The 21,425-nt window shown below is 42.1% G+C and overlaps 1 pseudogene; it reads left to right on the top strand.

Annotated features, from left to right (window-relative positions):
- The window catches only part of LOC122685755, a 31,273-nt pseudogene extending 10,158 nt beyond the window's left edge, over nt 1–21,115 (top strand).
- Nucleotides 21,116–21,425: the final 310 nt, after the last annotated feature.

The raw sequence follows: 21,425 nt of genomic DNA, 5'->3' as shown, positions 1-21,425 counted from the left end.
GATCCCCTGGAGAAGGGATAGGCTACCCGCTCAAGAATTCTTGGGCTTCCCTGTTGGCTCCATCAGTAAAGAATCTGCCTGCAATGTGGGAGACCTGGGTTCGACCCCTGGGTTGGGAAGATCCCCGGAGGAGGGCATGGCAACCCACTTTAATATTTTTGCCTGGAGAGTCCCCATGGACAGAGCAGCCTGGCAGGCTGCAGTTCATGGGGTCGCAAACAGTCAGAGACGACTGAGCAACTAAGCAGATGACAGCACATATTTAGAGGTCCTGCCCAACGCAGGACTGGGTTGTTTGCTTTTTGATATTGAGCTGTATGAGCTATCTGTATATTTTGGAAATTATTCCCATATCGGTTCCATTGTTTGCAAATAGGTTCTCCCAGTCCCTACTGTCTTAGCATTTGTTGATGGCTTCCTCTGCTTGTTATTTATAAGTCCCAATTTTTTCATTAAATGCTCATCCATGAACATAAAAAAAAAAAAAAAGAAACACAAGATTTTGATACAATTCTGTCTTGAAAAAAAAAAAAAAAAACTCTGTCTATAAGCAAGGCCACTACTTTCAACTTCAGTCTCTGCAATCAGTACAATATAGATATACTTTCACACCCCTTGGGGAGCCACAGCCCTGATGCTCCTTGGTGACCCAGCACCAGCCTGGCCCCCCGACCCCTCTCCTGAGACCACCCTGAAACCCCCAAAGTGCAGAGCTATGCTGGCATGGCAGGGGGTCGCCACAACCCCACTCCACCCGGCTCTGTGTCTGTTGCTCCCACGCTACACCGCTTGTCCAATATTTTGAGTATCACCTCTGCTTATAACTATGTCATGTATTAGCATCACAGATGCTTTCTATGATTGATTTACTTGTTCAAAAAACATTCCTTAACAAACACCTATTTTATGAACCAGTTCTAATCATAATCATGAAGATAATGCAGTGTGGGCATAGAGCTGAGGGCAGGTTTGTGTTTAAGGGTGTAAATGGTAACACTCTCCTTAGTGTAAGAACCCTTGGCCCTGATATTTTGTAATCAGGTCTCAATCTCGGACTTGCTTTTCTCTGTGTATTTGACAGCTGCAACCCCTGGGCTGCAACATGATTAATGTTTCCAGTGATGAGCACGGGATTATTCCAGACTCCCTCAGAGAAATACTTTCCAAATGGAAACCAGAAGATTCAAAGGACCCTGAGAAAAACACCCCCAAATTTCTTTACACTGTCCCAAATGGCAACAACCCTGCTGGGAACTCCTTAACAGCTGAGCGCAAAAGGGAAATCTATAAGGTATTTTCAGAGAAGGTTTACCTGGCTGTGTTCTTGTTTCCTTCTGACTCTTTAGAAGAGTGCTCCCAAATTCCTTCTCTGGTTAGCCTCTTCCTCTCAAGAGATATGATTTTTAATAAAAAGAAGTCATCAATGTCAATGGTCCCAATAAATTTAAACACAAGAATTTAAATACAAGAAATTACTACACTCTTGTTGACTATGATATATTCCTTTCCTCTGACATGTCCATTGAAAGAAATGTTACTGGTGTGATGTTAAACTCTATGAGGTTATTTAATAATTGAATTCTATTTGATTTTCATTATTTTATGTTTGAATTTTCAACCTGTCTCTTCCCTTTCCTACTTCCTGTCATTTCAGGTTACAAAGAAATTCCTTAAAAATAGAAGGCAGACTTCTTTTGAAGTCTCTTCTAGATGGCTGACCATGATCCTTAAGATTGTCACTATAAACATTACCCTAAGGATCACTTATTAAGCTACACAGAAATGAGTACCAAGAACTGTGATTACAATCGATTTTCACCTTAGAAAGCTCTTAAAAAATAAATATGCTCCTTTAACCTTTTATTAGCTCACAAGAAAATATGACTTCCTCATTATAGATGATGACCCTTACTATTTCAAGCACTTCAACAAGGTAAGTGACAGTGTCAACTCAGCCCACAATTAGAAGATGAGGCGTTATTGCAACAAAAAGAATAAAATACTTAGGAGTGTATCTACCTAAAGAAACAAAAGACCTATACATAGAAAACTATAAAACACTGATGAAAGAAATCAAAGAGGACACAAACAGATGGAGAAACATACCGTGTTCATGGACTGGAAGAATCAATATTGCCAAGATGGCTATTCTACCCAAAACAATCTATAGATTCAACGCAATCCCTATCAAGCTACCAATGGTATTTTTCACAGAACTAGAACAAATAATTTCACAATTTGTATGGAAATACAAAAAACCTCGAATAGCCAAAGTAATCTTGAGAAAGAAGAATGGAACTGGAGGAATCAACTTGCCTGACTTCAGACTCTACTACAAAGCCACAGTCATCAAGACAGTATGGTACTGGCACAAAGACAGAAATATAGATCAATGGAACAGAATAGAAAGCCCAGAGATAAATCCATGCACCTATGGACACCTTATCTTCGACAAACGAGGCAAAGATATACAATGGAAAAAAGACAACCTCTTTAACAAGTGGTGCTGGGAAAACGGGTCAACCACTTGTAAAAGAATGAAACTAGAACACTTTCTAACACCATACACAAAAATAAACTCAAAATGGATGAAAGATCTAAATGTAAGACCAGAAACTATAAGACTCCTAGAGGAGAACATAGGCAAAACACTCTCCGACATGAATCACAGCAGGATCCTCTATGACCCCCCTCCAAGAATATTGGAAATAAAAGCAAAAATAAACAGATGGGACCTAATGAAACTTAAAAGCTTTTGCACTACAAAGGAAACTATAAGCAAGGTGAAAAGACAGCCCTCAGATTGGGAGAAAATAATAGCAAACGAAGCAACAGACAAAGGATTAATCTCAAAAATATACAAGCAACTCCTGAAGCTCAATTCCAGAAAAATAAATGACCCAATCAAAAAATGGGCCAAAGAACTAAACAGACATTTCTCCAAAGAAGACATACAGATGGCTAACAAACACATGAAAAGATGCTCAACATCACTCATTATTAGAGAAATGCAAATCAAAACCCCAATGAGGTACCATTACACGCCAGTCAGGATGGCTGCTATCCAAAAGTCTACAAGCAATAAATGCTGGAGAGGGTGTGGAGAAAAGGGAACCCTCTTACACTGTTGGTGGGAATGCAAACTAGTACAACCACTATGGAAAACAGTGTGGAGATTTCTTAAAAAATTGGAAATAGAACTGCCATATGACCCAGCAATCCCACTTCTGGGCATACACACTGAGGAAACCAGATCTGAAAGAGACACGTGCACCCCAATGTTCATCGCAGCACTGTTTATAATAGCTAGGACATGAAAGCAACCTAGATGCCCATCAGCGGACAAATGGATAAGGAAGCTGTGGTACATATACACCATGGAATATTACTCAGCCGTTAAAAAGAATTCATTTGAATCAGTTCTAATGAGATGGATGAAACTGGAGCCCATTATACAGAGTGAAGTAAGCCAGAAAGAACATTACAGCATACTAACACATATATATGGAATTTAGAAAGATGGTAACGACAACCCTATATGCAAAACAGAAAAAGAGACACAGATGTACAGAACAGACTTTTGGACTCTGTGGGAGAAGGCGAGGGTGGGATGTTTCGAGAGAACAGCATGTATATTATCTATAGTGAAACAGATCACCAGCCCAGGTGGGATGCATGAGACAAGTGCTCGGGCCTGGTGCACTGGGAAGACCCAGAGGAATCGGGTGGAGAGGGAGGTGGGAGGGGGGATCGGGATGGGGAATACATGTAACTCTACGGCTGATTCATGTCAATGTATGACAAAACCCACTGCAACGTTGTGAAGTAATTAGCCTCCAACTAATAAAAATAAATGAAAAAAAATAAATTAAAAAAAAAAAATAGAAGATGAGGTGTTGTTAATGCACCTGATTGGATTTTAGCCTGGCTGCTGATAGGTTCATCTGTGGTATTACCGCTTATTCCAGAAATTTCCTACCTTTAGAACAGTACCTGGCTCTCTGTGCAAGCACATGGAAAAACTCATGAGTCAAAGTGAGGGTCATCTTGACTCCAAATCCAGATGGTAGCTCCTTAAAACATTGCACCAGGGATGTGGAGTGGGTGTCTCCTGGGGTGTCAGCCTCAGTCTCTCAGGGGTGGCTGATGGGCAGGAGGACTTGGGAGCTGTCTTCAGAGAGAAGGCGGAGGGCTGTGCTCAGTCAGTGATGTAACTGTGAGAGGAGGGCGTTCCTAGCATCATGCTCCCTGCCTGCCATCCCTGTCACGTAGGGAAGGAACTCACCTGCACAACAAAGGACTTCTAGATCCGTCCCCACTGTCCATGTGCACCACTGTCCCCAAGCATTGTTCCCTAGGAGACAACAGTAATGGTACAGACTCCAATGCCTGGTTCCTCAAAATCTAATAACTAGAATTGCTCTCAGGGCTGCAGAGAACAGACACATGGGTTCAGTCCCCACTACAAATCTACTGAAAAGAAACACAACTCTTGGCTTTTTACCTATTTACCTGACTATCAGGCCTGCCTGCCACCCACCCTAAACACAACCATGGCCTCCTTCCCTGTGGGCATTTACTTTGGAATAAATTTGGAAGTTTCAGCATTGCATATTGACTACCTGGCTCATCTTCGTTTGCACATTCTTTGTGTTTCTAGTTGTTCTAAAGGTCAGCATTTTCTCTCTGAACAGCCCTGAATGCTCACAGCCTCTTTCCTTTCCGACTATTCCAAACTAGTTTTTCTTAAATCCTTCTTCTAAATCTGTCCGTCCTAGATCTCAACCCTTTGGACAAGAAGGTTTTGTGTGAGGTTTCCCTAAAATCCTAGGAGTGGCATCATGAACAAGTGGGAGATGTGTGTTTGGCAGGGAAGCTGTGCAGATCGGCAGGTACAAATAGAAGTACATGCATCTGGTTCTTACTCCATTTCATAGGGCTGAGATGAAGACAAGGGAAAGGATGTTTGTGCTTCTGTTCTCCAAATCCTTTCCTCCCTACTCTGCACAAAGTAGGGATACAGACTCTAACAGACATAAATACTGTATTTATCTTCCATTTCAAGCCCTGGGCACCAACATTTCTCTCCATGGATGTGGATGGGAGTATCATCTGAGCTGACTCTTTTTCTAAAGTCCTGTCCTCGGGGTAAGGCCCTGGCTCTGCCTTCAGGCTGCAGATAAAGGTGACAGGGGCTGCCCCTCAGCATCTTTTAGTACAAAAAGTGCTTCTCATTTAAGGTGCTTGTGTTCCACTCACCTTAGCACATAGTTTGATTATTACTATTAACAGGTTTTTATCCCAATCCATCCCCAAGGGTGAAAATCTCTGACCATTAAGCTATAATAGCTGTAGGAGGACTACTGAGGTTTTTGGGTACATGTACAAAAGAACACTTTTAGAAATACCTGATCAGATATGCATTCCATTTTAAGTATACAATTACATTTATATGTGTATTCTAAATAAGAAATCATTTAACTAGAAGGTTTAACTTTCCAGGTCCCTTCATCCCCAGGTCAAAACTTTCCTCACCATGAAATCAGTAACATAGTATTAATTGATGATGCATGATTGGTAGTGTGCCTTTTTTCTCTTTGTGCAGGTTGAGAATTGGGTTTATAACTGGTCCAAAGCCCTTGATCGAGAGAATTGTTCTATACACTGAAGTTTCAACAATGCACACTAGCACTTTCACCCAGGTAAGGACAATTTGTGGCTTTCCCAGACGGTCAGACCGTAAAGAAACTGCCCGCAATGTAGGAGACCTGGGTTTGATCCCTGGGTCGGGAAGATCCCCTGGAGAAGGGAATGGCAACCCATTCTCCCCTGAAGAATTCAATGGACAGAGGAGCCTGGAAGGCTACAGTTCGTAGGGTCACAAAGAGTCAGACACCACTTAACTAACAGTGACAATTTAGGAAATAGGAGTTTCTTGAATCAGATCATAAAGGAAACAGATGTGGACAAATAAGACAGAGGGAAGGTGGCAGGGAGAAAAGTCACTGATTGCAACTCTAGTTCCCTATGGGCTGAATTAAGAGACCAGATACCACAGATGTTTGCTCTAAGAGGCAAAAGAGATTTGAATAGACCTGAGCTGTTCACAGTGGAGACCAAGTCCCTTGAAAGTCAAAGATCTTATTCATCTTGTGTTCTGGCATCCAGCCCAGGAACCCCATAAAAACTATGTTGGACACAACAGGACGGAAGAGGTTTGGTGAAGTAACACACTGTTAGCTTCATTGTCCTAGAGTCTGACAGCAAGGGTTCCAAACATGGCAGTGGCCAGGTGTCTACCTTCATTGCCCACGTGCTAATCTCCCTATGGACACTGATTGGAATGCATGTCAATTAAAAGATGGTAAAATTTTTTGGAGGGAATGTACAAATTTCTTCACAAGCTTTGAAATATCACTGGACCCATCCCTAAGGCAACCTTGGGAATCAGACCTTAATGACAGAACCGCTACATAAGAAGGCAAAAGGGGTCATTTATGTAGAATGGACATTTGTTTCATATTATATTTGATAGGTCAAAATATTTGTTCAGGCTTTTCTGTAAGATGTCATGAAAGACTGGAACAAATTTTTTGGCCAAGCTTATAGATTTCACAAAGTGCAGATGCCCCCATGTTTTATTAAGTTGGAGAATTTTTCCTTATTTTCTGTATATGTTATCAACCAAATTTCACTATTCATTTATAACATTTAGAACTTTCATTCTGGATTTAAAAAAAAATCTCTGGATATACTGTATAACTTCCTGCATTGACTGTATGTATTTTATACTTAGAGAGGCCATCTAGGGCAGCATTTATTGGGTGGATCTGGGACTAGACAGTCTGACTTGAGTCCAGGCTCTGTGGTGAGCTGTGACCTCAGCAAAGTTTACCTCATGCCTCAGTCTCTTCCTCAGTAGTGTGGAAACAATGACCTCCCTAATAAGGGTATTACGAAGACCATGCATGCTTGCTCAGTCACTTTAATCATGTCCGACTCTGTAACCCTACATACTGTAGCCCACCAGACTCCTCTGTCCATGGGATTCTTGAGAAAAGAACACTGGAGTGGGTTGCCATGCCCTCCTCCAGGGGATCTTCCTGACCCAGGGATCGAACCCTCATCTCCTGCATCTTCAGCATTGCAGGCAGATTCTTTACCCACTGAGCTACCTGGGAAGCCCCACAAAGTTCAACTTGACTGAAATGTTAGTATACTTATATGGTACAGCAGTTTTTGGCACATAGCAAGGACCATATAAATATGTGTTAGTTGTATTGTTGTCATTATCATTAACCAATATTGTTATAAGTCACTGGCCCTACAAAACTTGGTGCAGCTTGGTGCATCTTTTTTAGGATGGTTTGCACATAGTCAAGAGTGATTATGTTTGGCAAAAAAAAACATATTTTAGAGGATGAACCTTGTTACTGTCTCTTTCTTTTTATTTCCTGGTATCACAGCTTCTACAGCAATGGGGAGAAGAGGACTTCCTGGCTTATGTAGACAGGTATTGTATTTTAGGTTCCATACTTTATATAGAAATGGATGTCACTCAGTTATTCTGTTTTGAATTATTCCAAAATGATGTAAAAAAAACAAGATACAAAGCTTACTACCTGACAAACCAAACAAATATGCTCTATTCCCTCATCAAGTTTCAACATTTTCATCAAGATACAAAATAGATTCTTATAGGCTGGACCCCAGAGCCTTTTGGTTTCTGCAAGCAGTGTAGCAAACACAGCCTTCTCATTGTTTTCTTCCTCTAGGGTTACTGATTTCTACCAGAAGCAGAGGGATGCATTATTGGCAGCTGCAGACAAGTGGTTAAGTGGTGAGTGGAACATACATCCTGTCCTGGGATGAGCAGTAGTGCTTATATGAGTGAGTGATACCACTCATTGATACCTACTTAAAGCCAAATAACATCTGTATTGAAAGGTTTTCAAAATTTTGCTCCAAATAGAAGAATTGTGAAATCAACAACATACTGCTTTACTGACTCTATAAGGACAAAATAGTGCAATCTAAGGCAGGTTTCTCATTAGAGATGATTTGCCTTTTAATTATTAACTTCATTTATCTAACATGTAATATTTAATATTGCAAATTTGATTTCAGTATGATTTAGATTTAATTTTCTATTAAGGAAGAAAATAAAATGAATTGCATGACTTGAATTACATCACTAAAAATGCCTGTAGTAGGAATAACAGTAAATACAAAGTGTCTATTCCCTATTTCTATCAAATCTTGCTCCCTATGAAGTCTAAGTAAAAATAGAATTAGTACCTTTTTGATGAGTACTATTCTACCACTCAATATAATGAAGTTGAAAAAAGGTTTTAATCAACAGCAGGTTTTTTTCCTTAAAGGGTAATAATTAAAATCAAAGTAATTATTCTTCCTTCTTGGTTTCTCTATCCTTACATTCAATGAAACATAAAGCCTATAAATGCACCCAGAATTCTTTAATTTTAAGTATTCCTTTCATAAATGATTGTGCATGTTCCAGTCGTGTCCGACTCTGTGTGACCCTATAAACTGTAGTCTGCCAGGCTCCTCTGTCCATGGGATTCTCCAAGCAAGAATACTGGAGTGGGTGTCTGCACCCTTCACCAGGGGACCTTCCTGACTCAGGTATTGAACCCACTTCTCTTTTGTCTCCTGCATTGGCAGGTAGGTTCTTTACCGCCAGCGCCACCTTGGAAGCCCCAAAATTAATTACATTCTGATAAAAATTCAATTAATTAGACTTCTGAACAACTATATAGATGATAGGATTTATTGAAACACTAGAAGACTCTAGAAAGAGTTGAAGAATCCTCTACTAAAACTGAAAGAGCCACCTGTGTCTGAGGGACAGTTCTAAGGATTGGAGGTGGGCATGATACAGGAGTTCCTGAACAGCCCTGAGGACCCACTAGAAGCCTAAATATACACAAGTCCCCTCTCTCTCTTTCAAACTGTCCCCTCACTTTTTTAAATAAAATGGATAACACCCATTTTCAGGACTCATAAAATTATGCTTTAAAACTGCTACCCCTGAAGGGACTTTTTTGGAAATGCTAATTATAGTTACTGTAATTTGTCAATAAAGCAATATAGTTGACATCATCAACAATAGCCCCAGGAAATAGTTCTTCTTTCCTTTATAGGTTTGGCAGAATGGCATGTTCCTACTGCTGGAATGTTTCTGTGGGTTAAAATTAAGGGCATTCATGATGTAAGAAAACTGACTGAAGAAAACGCTTTTAAGAAAAAGGTAAGACAGGAACAGAAGCCATACTTTTTCTTTAATATCTTAATAAAACTGGCGAGAAGTGTTTATCATTGCCCACCAACACAAGGCATAATGTTTCTTATCAGATACGTTATCTCATTATTAAGATCACGATAGATTTTGGGTTACAGAGTTAGTCTTCTGGTCTAAAGTAGACGAAATACAGTCATTCAGTTCAGCTACTGATCAGCAGCTTAGTGGCTAAGAGCACAGCCTCTGGAGCCACAGTCCTTGGGAGTGAGCCCAGCTACAGCCCTGCCCTGATATGTGGTGTTGGGTGAGGTGTTCTTGCCAAGTCTCATCTGGAAAATGCAGATAATAGGAATCTCTCCCTCTTAGGGTTACTACGATGATGAAAAGAGTCAATATGGATAAAGCACCTAGATTAATCGTTGGCACATAGTGAATGCTTGATAAGAATTAACCGTTAGTTTTTATCATTTTTTAAAACTTTAATTATAGTATCATTGATTTACACTGTTACATCAGTTTCTGCTATACAGCAAAGTGAATCATTTATATATATATATGTGTGTGTGTGTGTGTGTGTGTGTGTGTGTATATATGAGTAAAATTGTCAGTCGCTCAGTCGTGTCCGACTCTGTGACCCCATGGACTAGAGCCCACCAGGCTCCTCTATCCATGGGATTTTCCAGGCAAGAATACTGCAGTGAAGTCTAGGGGTCCCCAAGGAGAGAGGTCTGGAATACTCAAGGAGGAAGAAAGGACAAACTTTTTACTTTTTTTCCCTCTACATTCCTTAGGATTGTGTAACAATAATGTATCCTGCCTGAGGACAGTCTCTGGATTAAAGCCTCTGGCTAATTCTGTTATCTTAAAACATAAATTATGGGAGTAGGTCTGGTGAGGCCTTTACAACCTCCAGACATTCTTTGGATTCATTGGAGAGTCTATAACTCCATCGCTAACACTAGCAAGCAAGTACTCTTTCTACCCCCTTCTGATGTCTATGTCAGAAGCTTTCTCTATCTCCTTTACACTTTAATAAAACTTTATTACACACACACACACACAAAAAAAAGAATATTGGAGTGGGTTGCTATTCCCTCCTCCAGAGGATCTTCCCAGACCCAGGGATCAAACCTGGATCTCCCACACTGCAGGCAGACTCTTTACTGTTTGAGACACCATTACCTGCATATATTTATACATATGCACTCTTTTTTAGACCCTTTTCCCATACAGGCCATTACACAGTATTGAGTCGAGTTCCCTGTGAATACAGTAGGTCCTTATTAGTTATCTATTTTATACACTGTATATTTGTCAATCCCAACCTCCCAATTTATCCCTACCCACCTTACCCCTTGGTAAGCATAAGCTGTTAGTATTTAAAAGAGAAGGATTTTTTTTTCCTGAATAGAAACTAAAACATACTATTTAAGTCTACAGATGGTGACTGTAGCCATGAAATTAAAAGACCTGACGCCTTGGAAGGAAAGTGATGACCAACCTACATAGCATATTAAAAAGCAAAGACATTACTTTGCCAACAAAGGTCCGTCTTATCAAGGCTATGGTTTTTCCAGTGGTCATGTATGGATGTGAGAGTTGGACTGTGAAGAAAGCTGAGCGCTGAAAAATTGATGCTTTTGGACTATAGTGTTGGAGAAGACTCTTGAGAGTCCCTTGGACTGCAAGGAGATCCAACCAGTCCATCCTAAAGGCGATCAGTCCTGGGTGTTCATTGGAAGGACTGATGCTGAAGCTGAATCTCCACTACTTTGGCCACCTCACACGAAGAGTTGACTCATTGGAAAAGACCCTGATGCTGGGACGGATTGGGGGCAGGAGGAGAAGGGGACGACAGAGGATGAGATGGTTGAATGGCATCACCGACTCGATGGACATGGGTTTGAGTAAACTCCGGGAGTTGGTGATGGACAGGGAGGCCTGGCGTGTGGCGATTCATGGGTTGCAAAGAGTCGGACACAACTGAGCGACTGAACTGAACTGAACTGAAAGTACAAATTCATGAAGCCCTTACTATCTATCTCTGCAGGAAAAAAATAAAAAATATCAGAAAGGGTCAAACAGAATAATATTGATGATTCAGTTCAGTTCAGTTCAGTCACTCAGTCATGTCCGACTTTTTGCACCCCATGAACCGCAGCACACCAGGTCTCCCTGTCCATCACCAACTCCCAGAGTCCACCCAAACCCATGTCCATTGAGTCAGTAATGCCATCCAACCATCTCATCCTCTGTCATCCCCTTCCCCTCCTGCCCTCAATCTTTCCCAGCATCAGGGTCTTTTCCAATGAGTTAGCTCTTCCCATCGTGGCCAAAGTATCGGAGTTTCAGCTTCAACAGCAGTCCTTCCAATGAACACCCAGGACTGATCTCCTTAGGATGGACTGGTTGGATCTCAATGCAGTCCAAGGGACTCTGAAGAGTCTTCTCCAACACCACAGTTCAAAAGCATCAATTCTTCTGCGCTCAGCTGATTAAAGTTGATTCATTGATTAATGACAAAGTCCAGCTTTAATCAAGATAACATGAAGCAAAGAAGCAAGTTCCTAAGGATTAATGTGTCAGGAACTCACAGAAGAGCCACTCAGAAGAGTCACTGAGATCCAGTAACTGTAAGAACAGTGTATACATATCCTTGGAGATGGGTTGTCTCTGGGTATATTCTTGATTTACTTTCTCACATGATTAAATATGCCTTTCGTAACTTATAAATGAGTGAAAGTGTTCAGATGGTAAAGAATCTGCCTGCAATGCAGGAGACATGGGTTTGATCCCTGGGTTGGAAAGGTCCCTTGGAGAAGGGAATGGCAACGCACTCCAGTATTCTTGCCTGGGAAATCCCATGGACAAGAGCAGCCTGGCAGGCTACAGTCCACGGGGTCGCAAAGAGTCGGACACAACTGAGCAACTAACACTTTCACTTTCAAATATGCTTTTCATAATTTATAAATGAGTAGAATTTGGGCTGGAGAAGGCAATGGCACCCCACTCCAGTACTCTTGGCTGGAAAATCCCATGGACAGAGGAGCCTGGTAGGCTGCAGTCCATGGGGTCGCTAAGAATCGGATACAACTGAGCGACTTCCCTTTCACTTTTCACTTTCATGCATTGGAGAAGGAAATGGCAACCCACTCCAGTGTTCTTGCCTGGAGAATCCCAGGAACGGGCGAGCCTGGTGGGCTTCCGTCTAGGGAGTCACACAGAGTCAGACACGACTGAAGCAACTTAGCAGCAGCAGCAGAGTTTGGGCAGTTAAAAACTATATATAAGGTGAGGGAGTATATGAAAAAAATAATTTGTGTTATGAGGGAAAATGATGATTTTGAGTGATTAATAATTTTTTTTAAATTCCTGGGACTCTGATATGCTTCCATCTACATATTTTTGTGGACATAATGGTATTAGACCCAGATGAGGTTAATCCTGACATTTCATTGTCTGATCTGAACCTAAGATGGACTCTTTTTGTTAAAATTTTAAGTTATGACAAACTTTTCCTAAATGGCATCCTAATTTTATTAATTCTTCTCTCTGTTCTATTTTAGGCCTTCCAGGGATTTGCTCAAATTATAAAAGAATCTTTATGAAGAAATCAAACTCTGCATAGCATTCATGATTTTCAGATAAATTATTACTGTGTTTTAACAGGAAGAAGTGATCATTGATGTTAGACTTACAGATTGGGTTTCACCAAACATGTCATACCTGTAGTAATTTAGACAACTTTTAAAGTGCACTTGAACTCATCCAATTGCCAAAATATACTTTTGATCTACCTGTAACATTTGATAAATTTTCAACCCACAAAAAAATTTATTTTTATCCTTGATTTTATTGTAAAGGACTCAGTAGTTGCTTTATAATTTTCCATAAATTTTCTTTGAAACTATAGTTTACTACAGTAAACTATAATTTACAATAAATTATTTGAAAACAAACAGTCATAGCCAAAATGGTATATAATGTGAACTTTTTCTATTTTTAAGAAAATGTAATAAAATCTCATTGCAAAATTTGTCAGAATTTGACCATTATACATAACTTTTAGTAAGACTATCACAGATACTGTATTATGCCATAGAAATTCATTTAAAATAAAAGTCTGAATCAAAACATACCTAAACATCTGTCTATTAATTCCAAGTAAGGAGGCGAGATTAAGGACTGAGAAAAATACACTAAATTGTATTTTTATGAAACTACACAAACTACACATTTCAAAAATGCATTCCTATCAGTTACATAATTTCAATCTACTACACTACTTTGTGGCACTTAGGATATACTTTTTAATGATTTTCTTTCTTACCTTTTATAATCTTTATCTTCCCCAGCTGATTATTAAATAAATGTTGATTTAAATTTTTTCAAACAACCCAGGAAGCACAAGGAATTAAGTAAAAGCCACTGGCTATCTCACCTGCAGCATTTATCATCCATTCTTTTATATTTTTTTTCTATGTATGTACATGTGATATGTACAAGAATGGGATGTCATTAGGACAGTATCACAAATTCCCTGTATCCATTTTCTATTGTTGTGGAACAGTTTACCAGTGCTCTAAGACCCAGTCCTTGTCAAGTTATCAAGTCCTTTGAGGAATTAGGAAATTTACGTCTTTCTCATTCCCACCATCCTTTGTTTGTATAAACATCTCCACCACAGTTATTATTTTCCTGGCATCTAAATGATGCCATCTAATACCTCTGGCAGCTAAAGTTCTTAAACAAAAATCTTACCTTAAAGCTCAAATCAAATCAGCTGGCTCCAAGCTCAGATTCCATTTCTAGAGCAGGTTACGTGATTATTTAGAAGACATACAGGGTTGCAGGTACCAGAGGACAGCTGAGATGGAAAGCTGACAACAAGCCTGTGAAGTGGGACGAGAGAGGAAAATGCAAATGAAAATTAATTCATAAAAGTAAAACTGGCTTCCAGGTACTTTATTCACTTTGAAAGTGAAAGTGTTAGTCACTCAGTCATGTCCAACTCTTTGTGACCCATGGATTGTAGCCCATCAGGCTCCTCTGTCCACAGGATTTTCCAGGCAAGAATACTGGAGTGGACTGTCATTACCTTCTTCAGGGGATCTTCCCAACCCAGGAATCAAACCCAGGTCTCCGCAGTAAAGAGAGATTCTTTACTGTCTGAGTCACCAGAGAAGCCCATTTAATCACTAGTTTCCAACAATAGCCAAACTGCTCAGCCTGGGCTATATATTCAATACATGAGGGCCTAGTTTTTCTTTTTATGTCCCCCATTTCAGTTCAGTTCAGTTCAGTTCACTCAGTCGTGACCAACTCTTTGCAACCCCATGGACTGCAGCATGCCAGGCTTCCTTATCCATCATCAACTCTCGGAACTTGCTCAAATTCATGTCCATTGAGTCAGTGACGCCATCCAACCATCTCATCCTCTTTGTCCCCTTTTCCTCCTGCCTTCAATGTTTCCCAGCATCAGGGTCTTTTCTAATGAGTCACTTCTTCACATCAGGTGACCAAATTATTGGAGCTTCAGCTTCAGCATAGGTCCTTCCAAAGAATATTGAGGACTAATTTCCTTTAGGATTGACTAATTGGATCTCCTTGCAGTCCAAGGGACTCTCAAGAGTTTTCTCCAACACCACAGTTCAAAAGCATCCATTCTTCACTGCTCAGCTTTCTTCATAGTCCAACTCTCACGTCCATACATGACCACTGGAAAAATCATAGCTTTGACTAGACGGAACTTTGTTGGCAAAGTAATGTCTCTACTTTTTAATATGCTGTCTAGGTTTGTCACAACTTTTCTTCCAAGGAGTAAGCGTCTTTTAATTTTGTGGCTGCAGTCATGATCTGCAGTGATTTTGGAGCCCAAGAAAATAAAGTCTCTCAGTGTTTCCATTGTTTCCCCATCTATTTGCCATGAAGTGGTGGGACCAGATGCCATGATCTTCGTTTTTTGAATGTTGAGTTTTAAGCCAGCTTTTTCACTCTCCTCTTTCACTTTCAGTGAAAGTAAAATTTGCTCAGTCACATCCGACTCTTTGTGACCCCGTGGCCAGAATACTAGAGTGGGTAGCCTTTCCCTTCTCCAGGGGATCTTCCCAACCCAGGGATCGAACCCAGGTCTTCCACATTACAGGTGGATTCTTTACCAGCTGAGCCACAAGGGAAGCCCTCACTTTGATTAGAAAGCTCTTAGTTCCTCTTCACTCTCCGCCATAAGGGTGGTGTCATCTGCATATCTGAGGTTATTGATATTTCTCCTGGCAATCTTGATTCCAGCTTCTGCTTCATCCAGTCTGGCATTTCGCATGATGTACTCTGCACAGAGGTCAAATAAGCAGGGTGACAATATACAGCCTTCACGTACTCCTTTCCCAATTTGGAACCAGTTCATTGTTCCATGTCCAGTTTTAACTGTTGCTTCTTGACAAGCATACAGGTTTCGCAGGAGGCATATAAGGCAATCTGGTATTCCCATATCTTTAAGAATTTTCCACAGTTTGTTGTGATCCACACAGTCCAAGGCTTTGGCATAGTCAATAAAGCAGAAGATGCTTTTCTGGAACTCTCCTGTGTTTTCTATGATCCAAAAGACATTGGCAATTTGATCTCTGGTTCCTCTGCCTTTTCTAAATCCAGCTTGATCAACTGAAAGTTTTCAGTTCACGTACTGTTCAAGCCTAGCTTGGGGGATTTTCAGCGTTACTTTGCTAGCGTATGAGATCAGTGCAATTGTGCAGTAGTTTGAACATTCTTTGGCATTGCCTTTCTTAGGGATTGGAATGAAAACTGACCTTTTCCAGTCCTGTGGCCACTACTGAATTTTCCATATTTGTTGGCATACTGACTGCAGAACTTTCACAGCATCATCTTTTAGGATTTGAAATAGCTCAACTGGAATTCCATCACCTCCACTAGCTTTATTCATAGCGATGCTTCCTAAGGCCCACTTGACTTCACATTCCAGGATGTCTCGCTCTAGGTGAGTGATCATACCATCATGGTTATCTGCGTCATGAAGATCTTTTTTGTATAGCTCTTCTGTGTATTCTTGCCACCTCTTCTTAATATCTTCTGCTTCTGTTAGGTCCATACCATTTCTGTCCTTTATTGTGCCCATCTTTGCATGAAATGTCCCCTTGGTATCTCTAATTTTCTTGAAGAGATCTCCAGTCTTTCCCATTCTATTGTTTTCCTCTATTTCTTTGCATTGATTTCTGAGGAAGGCTTTCTTATCTCTCCGTGCTAGTCTTTGAAACTCTGCATTCAGATGTGTATATCTTTTCTTTTCTCCTTTGCCTTTAGCTTCTCTTCTTTTCTCAGCTATTTGTATGGCCTCTTCAGACCACCATTTTGCCTTTTTGCATTTGTTTTTTTGGGGGGAGATGGTCTTGATCACTGCCTCCTGTACAATGTCACAAACCTCTGTCCATAGTTCTTTAGGAACTCTGTCTATTGGATCTAATCCCTTGAATCTATTTGTCACTTCCACTATATAATTGTAAAGGATCTGATTTAGGTCATACCTGAATGGTCTAGTGGTTTCCCGGAGTTAGAGGAATTGATTTACATTAATAGCCCCCTCGTCAAGCTGGGATATATGCAGTCTAACCACAGTCTATGGGAATCTGCTTCTTCAAAGAAAAACAGAAAGGCAGAGAGAGGACACACAGGAGATGGGCAGACTGCCCCTTATCATTCAGGGTTCACTTTCATTTCCAGAGATTTCTTTCCCCTCAGTCAAAGCATCTGTTTTAGGAGCCTCGTTCAATGCCTTCACCCTTGTGAGTCTTTCTGAGCTTGTGGGAAAGTTGTCTGGCAGGATCAAGAAACATTAAATGTTTGTAGTCTTTGAGCAGTGGATTAGATGCTGCGGCTTTGCTCCCTGGGCTCAGTGAACTCCTTCCTGTGTCCTCAAGCCCTGGAAGATAACATGCCACATTTCCAGAGGACCCTGCAGCCACAGTCCCAGGTGTGCGTTCTGCCCCTCAGATGCCTGGGTGCCGGGGTCCAGCCCCAGCAGGATCGAGGGGAACCCTCAGGATGAACGGCATCGGCGAATGAGAAAGAGAGAGAGAGAGACCAGACCAGGATATGTGGCAGAGTCTGGCAGTTGCTTTATTTTTCACCATAGCCTTTATACCCTAAGTTGGTACATTTCTAAGGGGCAGATAAGCATACAGACTTAGTTTAACATTATATCAGCTTGTCCTTCAGGAAACCAGGTGTGCTCTGCATATTTTTTATGAGAGTCTTTTCCCATAGATGTTTTGTACATTATCTTCTGGCCTTGAGGTTTATCAGAAAACAGAAAATTGGCAGTCTCATGGTACAGCAAGTTGTAACATAATAGAAATACAATCTTGTTAACATAAAAGTCAGTCTTTTTGCAGAAGTTCTCAGCTAAATTTATCTAAAAAGTTTAACACACAAAGACTGTGGCTCTGGTGAGGCAGCCCCTGTTTAGCACTCCTGGTTAAAATTAACAATTATCTTATTGTTTTTACACTAGGGCTAAACTCTTATTTTACTATATCTTTAACTATATTAACAATAGTGTCCACTGCACAACCTCAGCACATTAACATCAATCAAACGTTGATCTAATAACCACTTTTAAAACAATATTTTTTGTATTCTCTAATAGGGCTTCCTCACCCCCCAAAGGGCTCTGTGCCAATTAGGGCCTTTTTAATGGTTAATCTCTATGTATAATATCTTTTGGCTTTCAGGTCTGTTGACAATTTATGGTTTGCACCTGGTGCAACTTTAAGCAACTTCAGTAGCTGACCCTGTCTTTTTTGTGGTTAATCTATTTTCTTTCTATTAGGTGTCATCTCCAAAGGAACTAGATAGGATTACATTTTTACAGAACAGAAATGCAAAGGATTGCAAAAACAGCAGATATGGCACAAAACAGGCTCTTAGTCTAAAAGTTAATTACTTGCAAGAAGTCGCCAGCTAATTCTCTATCTAAACTATTTTCTATTAGGCACATATGTGGCTATAATATTTGTGGAGCTTTTCTTACCCCACGAAGGGGCCTATGCATAATAGTTTCTTATGTTAGTATACTGTGCTTAGGATGTTTAGACCAATCATGAGCATTTTTTGCAATGGGAGCACACATTTATCAAATAAGCCAGAATGCCAGCAAAAGAGTTTGAATAGAAGCATTTCTTTCATCCCTGGCCCCTTCAAAGGGTACCAGCATCCAGGAGATTTATTAATTAACTTTTAAGTTGGTCTTTATTCAGTGAAAGAGGAGTAGGAGAGCTCTCGGCAGGCAACACAAGAATCTGCAGCAGGGCAAACAAGAACAACAGCAGAAAAAGGGGGGAGGATACAGGATGGGGTAGAGGCCGAGGCCAACCTGGAGGGTCCCTTATCCTAGACGGCCTTGCCTGTCAGGTTCTTTCCTCATGACCTCGTCATGGATGGGGTCCCGGACAGCCTTGCCTGCCCGGTATTTTCTTCATGACCTCGTCACGGGCGGGAACCCCCATAACGGCTCCCGGCACCTGGGTTCAGAACTGAGTTGGAGGAAGCAGGCAGGATGCAGGGCCCCCGACTTCCAGCACAGCTAAGGAAGCAGGACCTTGGAGTAAGCTGCTGCTGGGTTGGGTGGATCTGCTTCTGGCAGAAATGGGGAAATGCAGGGCTAGAAATTGTTCCCAGCCCTGTGGAAATTATTCCATCCACATTTTCAGTTATTCCAACCATTTGGAAACCACAGAATATATGATAATAAACATCTTTTGCCTACATCAGCCAGAGTGTTTCCATTATCAGCAACTGAATGCTCAACAGGCCAGGTACAGCTTATTTCAGCAAAAGGATAGAGCAAAATCTCAAAGAGAAAGTCACATGGACAAAGTCTAGAGGAAACCAGGAACAAGCATCCTAGATCCCTGCCCAGCAGTTCCATAAGACTTGTTTAATTCCTTCACCAGTTATGGGTGACAATGTGGTTGTAAGACTGCCCCATCTGCCACAGAGGGGGAGCAGGTGTACAGCATAAATACACTGTCAACATGAACCACTTGGAGAAACCATGAGAAGAGGCCTCAGCCCCCAGACATGCTGGACATTCTTCCAATCCATATGTCCTGAGAGCTCGGTTCCCAGGAGCCAGCCAAGAGCAGGCAAGGAAGCAGCCCATTCCTAGGAATGTGCACAGTCCTGGGGGCCCAGAGCTGCTGCCTTCACCCTCTCCTGCCCACCAGCAACCCCACTTCTGGACAGGTAAAGACTTACCCAAAATATGCAAGACATTCAAAACTACAAAGACAGTAACTATAATTTAAAACAGCATAAAGCTAATAAATAAATACATAAAACAAAAAATGCTGAGGGTGAGTATAGCAGTTTGATGACTAAAGGTCTCACAATAGGAAAATGTTCTGTCAACTACAGTTCACTCACTTAGCTAAGTTTTAGACACCATTACGGTAAAATGATCACATGGGATGAAGTCAGGGTACATGAGTACAATACCAAAATGTCAGAGTTTGGAGCAGAGAAAGATCTATTACAGAGTCTTGTAACGTGACGGGTGGCTCATGCCTTAAAACCGCAATCTCCTCAAAAACTTTCAGCAAAGCTCTTTTCTAGGAAAGGTGAGGGAGGCATGCAGTAAGTTGTTGAAAACATCTTTTGGAGTCAGATTCTTCCTTGTTCAAGTCAGGTCATGGACAGGTCATGATCTCCACCAAGACAAATGTTATCTTCTGTTCTGATAAGAAAGGGCACAGGGCTTCCCTGGTCGCTCAATGGTAAAGAATTTGCCTGCCAATACAGGGGACACTGGCTCGATCCCTGATCCAGGAAGATTCCGCATACCATGCGGCAACTAAGCCCCTGCAACACAACTACTGCGCCTGTGCTCTAGAGTCAGTGCTCTGCAACAAGAGAAGCCACCACACTGAGAAGTCCAGGCGCACCGCACCTACAGTAGCCCCTCCTGCCCCTACAGAACAGCTCGCACAGCAACAAAGACCCAGCCCAGCCAAAAATAAATAAATAAACCTTTAAAAGGAAAGAAAGAAAGGGCACTGTCCCAAGGCTCGACTCTCGCCCTCCAAGTCCAGGTCCTGGCTAAGACATGGTCACCCGGCCCAGCACCCATCCTGGTTCCTCCCACCAGGCCTGGCTGAGGAGGTAGAGTTCTCTCAGGGCCAGACCCCCAGACCCAGCTGTCCTTGTGGAGGGGACCGGGTGCCCAGGACCCACCTGGCCCTCAGGCTTTTCATTAAAACTGGACAGAATCATTTGCACAGGATCCATAGGAATCCACGCTGCAGCAAGTACTGTCAGATTTGTTTCCAGCTCAGACAACGGCCCTTCTTTGAGGACAGCCTCAACCACCGAGGTGTACCCCAAGTAAAGATGTGGATGTCCTTGCAACTCAACCCTGACCTCCGGCTCCTCCTAGAACAGACGATGGTCTAAGCTGGGCCAAATTCCAAACCTGACTGGGAGAGACTGAAGCTATTACCTGACTGGCAGTCTCCCATCCTCCAGGTGCTGAGGCCTCTGCGGACGTGACCCATGGAGACGCGGCTGCCATCAGGCCACTGAAACGGGCATGGGGGAAAGCTTCCCTGTGCCTCAAAGCCTGGGCCCAAGGGGTGGGCAGCTGTGGGGAAAGCTCTGGACTCGGCGGGCGGGACGCAGCCCTCAGCTTGTCCCCCGGGCGCCAGCCTGAGGCCCGGGCGCCTGGAGCGCTCTGGGGAGAAGGACGCCATCTACCCGTCCCTCGGCTTTCCGTCAGGGCACGCCGCTTTCTGCCCCGCCTACCGCGGGCGGGGCGGGGCGAGGTGCAGCCTCGAACCTCTGCGCTAACAGCCGCCGCCAATCTTCACCTCAGGATTGCTAATGGCCGCCGCCAACCGTCACTTCCGGGTTCCGCGCTGCTGTGAGGGATCTGTCACCAACGGCCTCCTCGCAGCAACGGTGGTGCAGGATCCGCTACCTAAGGGTCCTGCGGTAACGGCTGTGCAGGATTTGTCGCTGAGGGTCTCGTGGTAACTGCCACGCGGGATCTGTCACTCAGGGTCTTGGGGTAACAGCCACAAGGAATCCGTTACCTGAGGGTCTCCCCACCCCGATTAGAAAACTTGAATTACAACTGTGTAAAAGCTAAGACATTTAC

This window comes from Cervus elaphus, chromosome 29, assembly GCF_910594005.1.
Source record: "Cervus elaphus chromosome 29, mCerEla1.1, whole genome shotgun sequence".
Classification (NCBI taxonomy): Eukaryota; Metazoa; Chordata; class Mammalia; order Artiodactyla; family Cervidae; genus Cervus; species Cervus elaphus.
This window is presented reverse-complemented; position numbering and strand designations above follow the sequence as displayed.